At 45.8% G+C, this 7,700-nt stretch overlaps 1 long non-coding RNA gene across 2 annotated transcripts; it reads right to left on the reverse strand.

The window, feature by feature from the left end:
• Window positions 1–731: 731 nt before the first annotated feature.
• On the reverse strand, window positions 732–6,623 carry LOC137438945 (uncharacterized). 2 transcript variants are annotated; one of them, XR_013623774.1, is made up of 2 exons: window positions 6,416–6,623; window positions 732–2,882 (listed from the first exon to the last, which is right to left on the reverse strand). It is a non-coding gene; the product is annotated as an uncharacterized LOC137438945 (long non-coding RNA). The 2 variants fall into 2 exon arrangements; XR_013623773.1 differs by lacking the exon at window positions 6,416–6,623 and adding an exon at window positions 3,062–3,600.
• Between the last annotated feature and the right edge of the window lie 1,077 nt (window positions 6,624–7,700).

The following is a 7,700-nucleotide window of genomic DNA, read 5'->3' on the forward strand; positions in this document are numbered from 1 at the left end:
TGATTTCCCTTCAACCTGCACGTCCGGATCGATCCGTGCACTGCGCACAGGAGCTGGTGGACCCAAGTCAGTGTCGGCAGGTCCATCGGTACAAGTTTAACCGGTGTGATTCATTCCGTGTGTGTGTGTGTGTGTGTGTGTGTGTGTGTGTGTGTGTGTGTGTGTGCAAGGTGCCTGTCAGGATTTAGGCGAGGTAAGAATTGATAAGCCTGCCCCCTCGTCTCTTTTTTGTGCCTTGTAAATAAAAGGCATGCACATTTTGTTGTTTTCAACCTGTTCGTATCGTCTTTTCTTTATTGGCCTAGCATCGTCCGAAACCGAATTTGACTACTCAATCAGGCCCATCAATCACGCAGAATAAAATGGCAATTCGCCCCACGCAAAACTGCTCGGCGCACTCTATCGGAATTGGGTGTGAATTGTGAGGAGGTTTAATACCCGGTCTTTCTGGCCACGTGTCTTTGAAGGTATTTGGGTTTAGTGACCAGTAACCCTCGGCACGTGGTTGGGAGATTGGCGATTGAGGTTGCTTCGCAACTCGTCAGGCGTGAGCTTCGTCGCCACCGACAGCCCAGTGGACCCGGAGTCTGAGGGGAAACGGGGTCATAAACCCCCCCTTAGTACGTCGACAGACCCGGGATCCGCAACTATATATATATATATATATATATATATATATATATATATATATATATATATGTCGAGAATAGAACCATGTTCCACACCTTGAGTTCAAGAGATAACAAGATTTAATGATGAACCAATATCACAGCGCTGTGGAGGGTGTAAGAGTCATACCATTCACAGACGAACAGCATGGCCACATACACTCCTGAGTTCCTTACAGAAAGAACTTCCTTATATACTTGCAGAGTGTGATAAAAATCTCCGCTAATTTTGGCAAGTTTCAGCAGTATAATACACAATGGGGGAAACGTTGACCAGTACCCCCACCCTTGTCCTATCTTCTTTGGCATGAGCAAAGGGCAAGATGCGGGAGGGAGAAAGAGCACCGTGACATTCTCAAAACTTATCTTCCATGTTGGCTTTTGGTCAAGGACAGACAGACGCGTTTTTACTAGGGGGTCTAACGGAGCAAGCGGTTTCACTATCTTTCTACATTTTTTGGCACAGTTGGACAATAAAACATAGTTCAAAATAAGAGGGAACATAGTAAGCTTAATCCTTTTCACAAAGCATCCATTATTAAATGCAAACCACAATTACATAAGGCACAATCAATGGCATAATCTCGACATTCCCCCATTTGGTCTCTACGAGACTACGTATCACAGAGACCAGGCCACATCGGCTTTATTTGCAAAGCAAAAGAGTATAGTGTTATATGTGGCCACATCGGGCTTTATTGAGTGTTGTATGTGTGTCCTCCAAGGGCATGCCATGCACATAAAGTACCTTGCATGCATGTTTGAAAGGTGTCATGTTGTGCGTGTTTGGAACATGAAGGCTCAGAACATGAAAGTCCATTAACGTTTTGGATCCACAACGAAGGCATCTGGTCCAGATGAGGTTCTGCTCCGCCAGGGGGCCAGCAACCTCCCCTGCGGAACTTGCTCCCCCCACCCTTTGCAGATGCGGTCCTTGCAGATCTTCGAAGTTAATCAACGATCATGCCCATGAGATCTCTCACGTGCTGCTGTTCTGGGGAATACATAATGTTGTCAGTATCTTGTGTCTCATGTTCCTGGTCAGGGTACAGAGTGTTAAAATCCGAATCACTTGAAGCAAAGAGATTCGAAACATTTGAAGCAAAGAGAGGGACTTCCTTTATGTCAAAGTCTCCTATGGACGCCTGGTCGGCTTGCGGGTCTAGGATATCCATGTTGGGTCCCTCGACTGCCAGACCCAGCGTCGCAATCAGATCCATAGTTGGGTCGGAAGGGGGTGTACAGCTGTGAGCTTGTAATACATGAGGCGTTAGCCAGTACACGCAAGGGGTTTACCACACAAGTATCACAGTCATCACAAACATCAATACAGGCATCAGCCAGTTCCCACAAGGGATTTTCAACACAAGTATCACAGTCATCACAAAAATCAATACAATCTTCTGAAGCGCCGGTCACATCTGCCTTGTTGTAGGACCCATTCAGGTCGACGGCCTCTGTGGTCAAGATCATGGTCTTCCGACGGCGGTTTCTTCATCGTCCATCCTGAAAAATACTTTCTTACACACACCATGATCAAATTCCTAGCCCCCCGTCCCACCAATTGGCATTTAGTTACCTTATCTCTCAGATGGTTGGCTTATTCATAGCCGCATTTCCTGTGTCGTGTCTGGAAATTCAAATGCCATATTTACTTTCACCAATTTCCGAAAATACCTTCCTTTTAATCATCTTCCCTACATCTAATAATACATGATTTACCAACCATTTCCCCCCCATTTGGTCAATGGAAATAATCGGTATTCTCCCCTTCAAAATTTCACTGTTATCCTATCAATACCTGGACATTTTTTCCCTTCTTTCCTAGATACACGAATTTCACACCAGTATATACCCACTGGAAAAATTATCTGAAAAATAACGAAATCGTCTCCAAGTTCTCTAGCTAATCTCCATCCGCAATCACCAACTTTACCCTCCTATGCATTTTGCCTTAGGTTTTAGAACCTAGAGTCTACCAAAAACAACAACTAGCCTCCCAAAGCCATTTCCCTGCAAGAGCGGAGGTTAGCCTTGCGGTCCACATGACAATCTTCTTCATTTTGCTCTATCACCTCCCTTTGAGCAATAATTCAATTGATGTGATTCCCACGTACCTGGTGGAGTTCTGTTCACCTGGTCTGCAGAGCCGTGATCCAATCTTCACCAGCCCCCAATCACCTCCTCGATTGGGGTCATTCTGCATGTAGCAATCTAACACAACGTTTTTAAACTTTACATTCATTGGTCCCCCCAGTGCAAGCCAACCCCTTGTATCACCTTCTTATCACAAAAACAACAGTCCATAACTAACCACTTTCCTTTATTTCCTGTCTTTTCCATTAACTTTTTACAACCTTTTCCTCTACTTCCTCAACAATTCCTGCAGTCACCTGTCATTGACAAATAATCCATCTGAGTCGACTTTCCAATCCAATCATCTTTGCACTTTCCACGACCTTCTTCACACTTCCTCCCAAACCTTTCCTTCAGACACAACCCACATGAGTTATGAATACAATTTCCCCTTTCAGGCGCATGTCTAGCCACTCACAAAGTGTCCACAAGACAATGTCACCATATTTCACACCTCGGACCAGCCAGGGGTCCATCGAGAGATGCATCCTAATGTTAATCAGCTCTCGAGAGCTCAATTTTGAACAGGGGTAAAACCAGCAATACTCAATTCTGCCAAGCAAGAGGCCAGAGCAGTATCACTCCCTCTTCCCTCTGCCCACCATAACTGGCAGACAGACAATGGCGAGCCACAAGCCCCAACCCTACAAGGCTCCAGCTCCCATCCAAAGGACACAAACTCCCTCAGACTGGCATAATCTCTTTGCCAGCTTATGTACGAACCAAGATTGCAAACAAATAGTTTTCCAAACAAAACTCAGTTGTCACCCTATTGCACCATATTGGCAGAATTCACTTCAGCTCTCTACCACCCTTGTGTCGAGTGGTGCCCAAAATGACATTGCACGAACCCTTTCAATACCTGTTTAAACCTACTGCCATTTAACGACGCTTCCCAGACGACGGTTCCCCATACACTATTCTGGCACAAAATTGTTGCATCCCACAGATGCCACGATTATTTGAACAAACTCATTTTCCTAATCCACCTTTTCAATTTTCATTTCAATTTAAAGTTAATCCAATGTCCTCTAATACCTCTCTTAGCATCCCATGCACCTGTTGCAGACACCTGTTTTAGCCTCTGGCCCAATAGCTGCCCAATAAACAAATAATAAAAAGAAAATAACCTGATCTATTTATTGAAATAGACCTAATTCTCATGTTGGTCAATTTTTTCACCCACTGTGACTCTCGCGTCAATCCTGCCATTCCCAACCACATTTCCAGCGAGGATGACGTCACTATTTCACACCTTTCCTTCCTTGAACAGCGGGAGTCCTCCAAGAGATGCATTCCGATGTAAATCACTTCAAAGTGCCTAATTGGCCCTCTCTGGAATCGCACCTGTAACGTTACCGGCACCGCCCTTTCTTGGTTCAAATCTTACCTCTAACAGACACAAATCCACTGCTCAACTCTATCCTGACGGACTGCATCACTGAAATAAATCCTGGCTTCAAATCAACTTTCTCAAACTTAACTATGATAAATCTGAAATAATCGCATCATCTTCCTTCGAACTCAGAGCACACCAACACAGTATACATCAAACATTGGATTCATATTTCCACAGACCTCCACCACTCTGTTAAATTCTAAACATGCCCAATGGGCAATTCCCTCTGCTCAGGGCTGCAAAATGCTGGATTCTAACCTTCCCAAACACAGCTCTTGTCCGCCAGGCTGCAAATTCAAAGCATTTTCAGTCCCCCTTTTTCCCATACACTAGCCAGTGTAAGCCAGCCAAACATAAACAAAGAGGTTCCAGCGAGCTGTGACCTCCATAACTCTAAACAACTCCACTGGCACTTTTTAAAACAAACTTTCCCAGTCACTTACTAAAATAAAGTGCAGCTCTTGTCCGTAGATATACGTTAACCAAGATTACATGAGACTTGACAACAATAGTACTGCCCCGTGGAGCAAGGCATCAGAGACAACTCCCCTCCACCTTGACTTACCCCAGGTAGAATTTGGCTACCTACAGAGAAAGTACCTGCACAACACATTTACAAACCAATTCGTCCCCTCGTATTAGGGGACATCACAAATGTTCCACCACAATTCACAGCAGGTGACCACCCACCTGCCTTCTGTCGAAGTCCAGTTCAATTTTCTGAGTTTCCATTCACAGACAGACAGACAGACGAACCCCCAACGTACTAACAGGATGGTCTCACAGAGGCCATTCCATTCAAATCTGTAGGCTGCCACGATTCTTCCCGCCAGGACACACCATCATAGTCACCATAGTCACACGACATGTCAGCAGACACAGTGAATGACATTCGACACCATAACAGACACCGCAGACACTGCTTCTCCTTGATCCATATCTGCAGACGCAGTCAGACACACCCAGTCGGACAGACAGACTGGCTCCTCATTACAACTGCAAACATCCGAAATGACAACAGCTAACACCAAATATTTATTGTCCCCCTTTCAGGGAAGTCAAATCAACCACCATTAAAGCACAAAACAGAAAACGACCATATACTCAGAGTATATACCATATACTCAGAGTGAGACCCGAAAATCAAGCAGACAGACCGACAATCGAACCTGTCTTTCGACACTGCCGAACGACAAGTCTGCAGACACTGAGGGAGTGACTTTCGACCCCCAGTAAACACCGCGGACACCGCTTTGGTCCGCACCTGCAACTCCACCACGCGCCTCCAACTTCTTTTTCGGCGCATCGATCAACACAAATGTACCGACGCATCTTATATTCTACACATTGCTATCCAACCTTTCGCCACAGTCCCATCACAAACAATGTATCTCTCGCAGCATGCATGGCAGGAATCACACTCGCATTGCACCAACATGGAATTCGAGCACATTCCATAACTGCGAAAATATTGTGCTGGACAAGACATTATTATAATCATCGACTTGCGCTTTCACACGCATGGCAAAGTCCACGGATGTACAAAGTCGAAGTGCCCTCTCCCTTAATTGATCCACACTGCATCTCGGCACACATCCTCAGATAATTAAATACATGTTTTAATCCAAGCGTGCATCCTCGCACCCGCTCCACCAGTCATGTACACTCAGCACCCATAAATGGCACACGCCAGCATCACATGTCATTCTTGCCTTCATTCAACGCATTCTGCCATCCCAAGTCGGCCAAATACAAGCCCCGGCCATGCCGTTGAATAAACACCTAGTCGGTTGACAGCCTATCATTTTTGACTTTTACTCCCATTCTCCCTTGCTACATCTGGAGAGCCGTTAATGTGGGGATGTAATTGAACACTTGTTTTAAAGCCCTGTCTACACATGCTCTCCATAACATACTCATTATTCCCTGCCAATTTTCCCCAGCAGACTGAGTCCCACATGGCATCTCAAAATCTAAACTGATACCTGCGCTTTTCTGATTCCAGTTTAATTTATCCTTCTCCAAAAATCACATAAACATTTCCTATTTCCACATATAAGAAATAACCAATATCTCCCTTGAGATACAAAACAAAACGCTTCCAACTCTAGCATCCCAAAGTCTTCCTTGGAAGCATGCTCGACAATGCAGCACTGCTTCCACTCAGCACACAACATACATGTGCTCACTCCAACACATCACTTCAAGCTACCTCATCACTCGCATTGTTCACACACACGAATGCGTCCCCTGCTTGTGCACAGCATGGTCCGCATTCCTGTCTCGATTCTGTCCCACCTCGCTGTTCCCCGCGAGGCAGCTACTCCGTTGCCCCGGCAACCTGCCTGCATGTCTCGGCTCGCGTGTTCACAGCTGGATTCCACACACCTCGTACATTATAATCCTCTCTGTTTTATTTCTCCAGATCTAACCTCATCTTTTGTCCAGAAAGAGCTAATACTTGACCTGCCTATAGCATATTGTCAGAACTCCTTCCTTTGGGTAAAAACTGCACCGGATGTGCATGCCTTAAATCCTGAGACGGGACAAAGAAGGCCTTGAGGGGGGGGGGGGGGTTTATCAGATACACACATCCAGTGCGTAGCTTAACTTAAAATACTCATCGTCCTACCTTCCTTGGGCTAGTCCCTCCAGCGGGTCGAAGATCGGGCCGCCCCCCGATCTGTAATACCCTTCTCTTAACACAGTACTCACGCCGGAGTATTCTTAACACCAATATCTATTACCCATTCTTATCCTTATTCTTCCATATCCTTATAAAGGTGCAACCAGCCGCATCTTACCTGGCTCATTTTAATCCTTTATTCGCCTGACTCGGCCACCCGAATGCGTCGAATACACGCACTCTGTCTCCAGAACTCAAATCATTCTAGTTTACTTCAGATTGAGTATTACTCCGACATACCTTAATCTCCCTTAAGATATTTAATTAACGTGCACGGAACATTTTCCCGTCCATGCGCCCAGGCGATCGCTCCCAGCGCACGGCAGCACGACCCCCATTTGCAAGAAGCAGCTCGTGATGCGTACAAGGCGCAAGGAAGCGCCCCGAGGCCATCCACCGAAAAATCCTGCCTTTTAGTTTACCGCGCCGATATTTCCCTAATCCGGTCCTCCCGCGGCGCTAACTCGCGGTCAATGCTTGTATAGCGCTTCTAACTTGTCTAACTTATCACCCATGCCAGGGCTTTCCTAAAGGGGTTCTCCCTTCTTAACTTAGCTTAACACTTATCCTGGCCATCCTCCTTGGGTCCCCTCCGTTAGTCCGCAGCCAATACTTTCTCTGGTTACTATCAACCCCATCAACTCCATCTTGTCTCTAGACTGCCCTGCCTGGGAAGTTCTTGGCTTTATCAAGAAGTCCCCCCTTTTTGCTAACTGACCCCCATTTCTTGGTTCATCAATAGACAACTTGTTACCCGAGCCAAATAGGCCTGTACTTACACACCAGATTCCAATTTGTTCGTGATCCAAGC

This window comes from Myxine glutinosa, chromosome 6 (genome assembly GCF_964187855.1).
Source record: "Myxine glutinosa chromosome 6, kmMyxGlut1.1, whole genome shotgun sequence".
Classification (NCBI taxonomy): Eukaryota; Metazoa; Chordata; class Myxini; order Myxiniformes; family Myxinidae; genus Myxine; species Myxine glutinosa.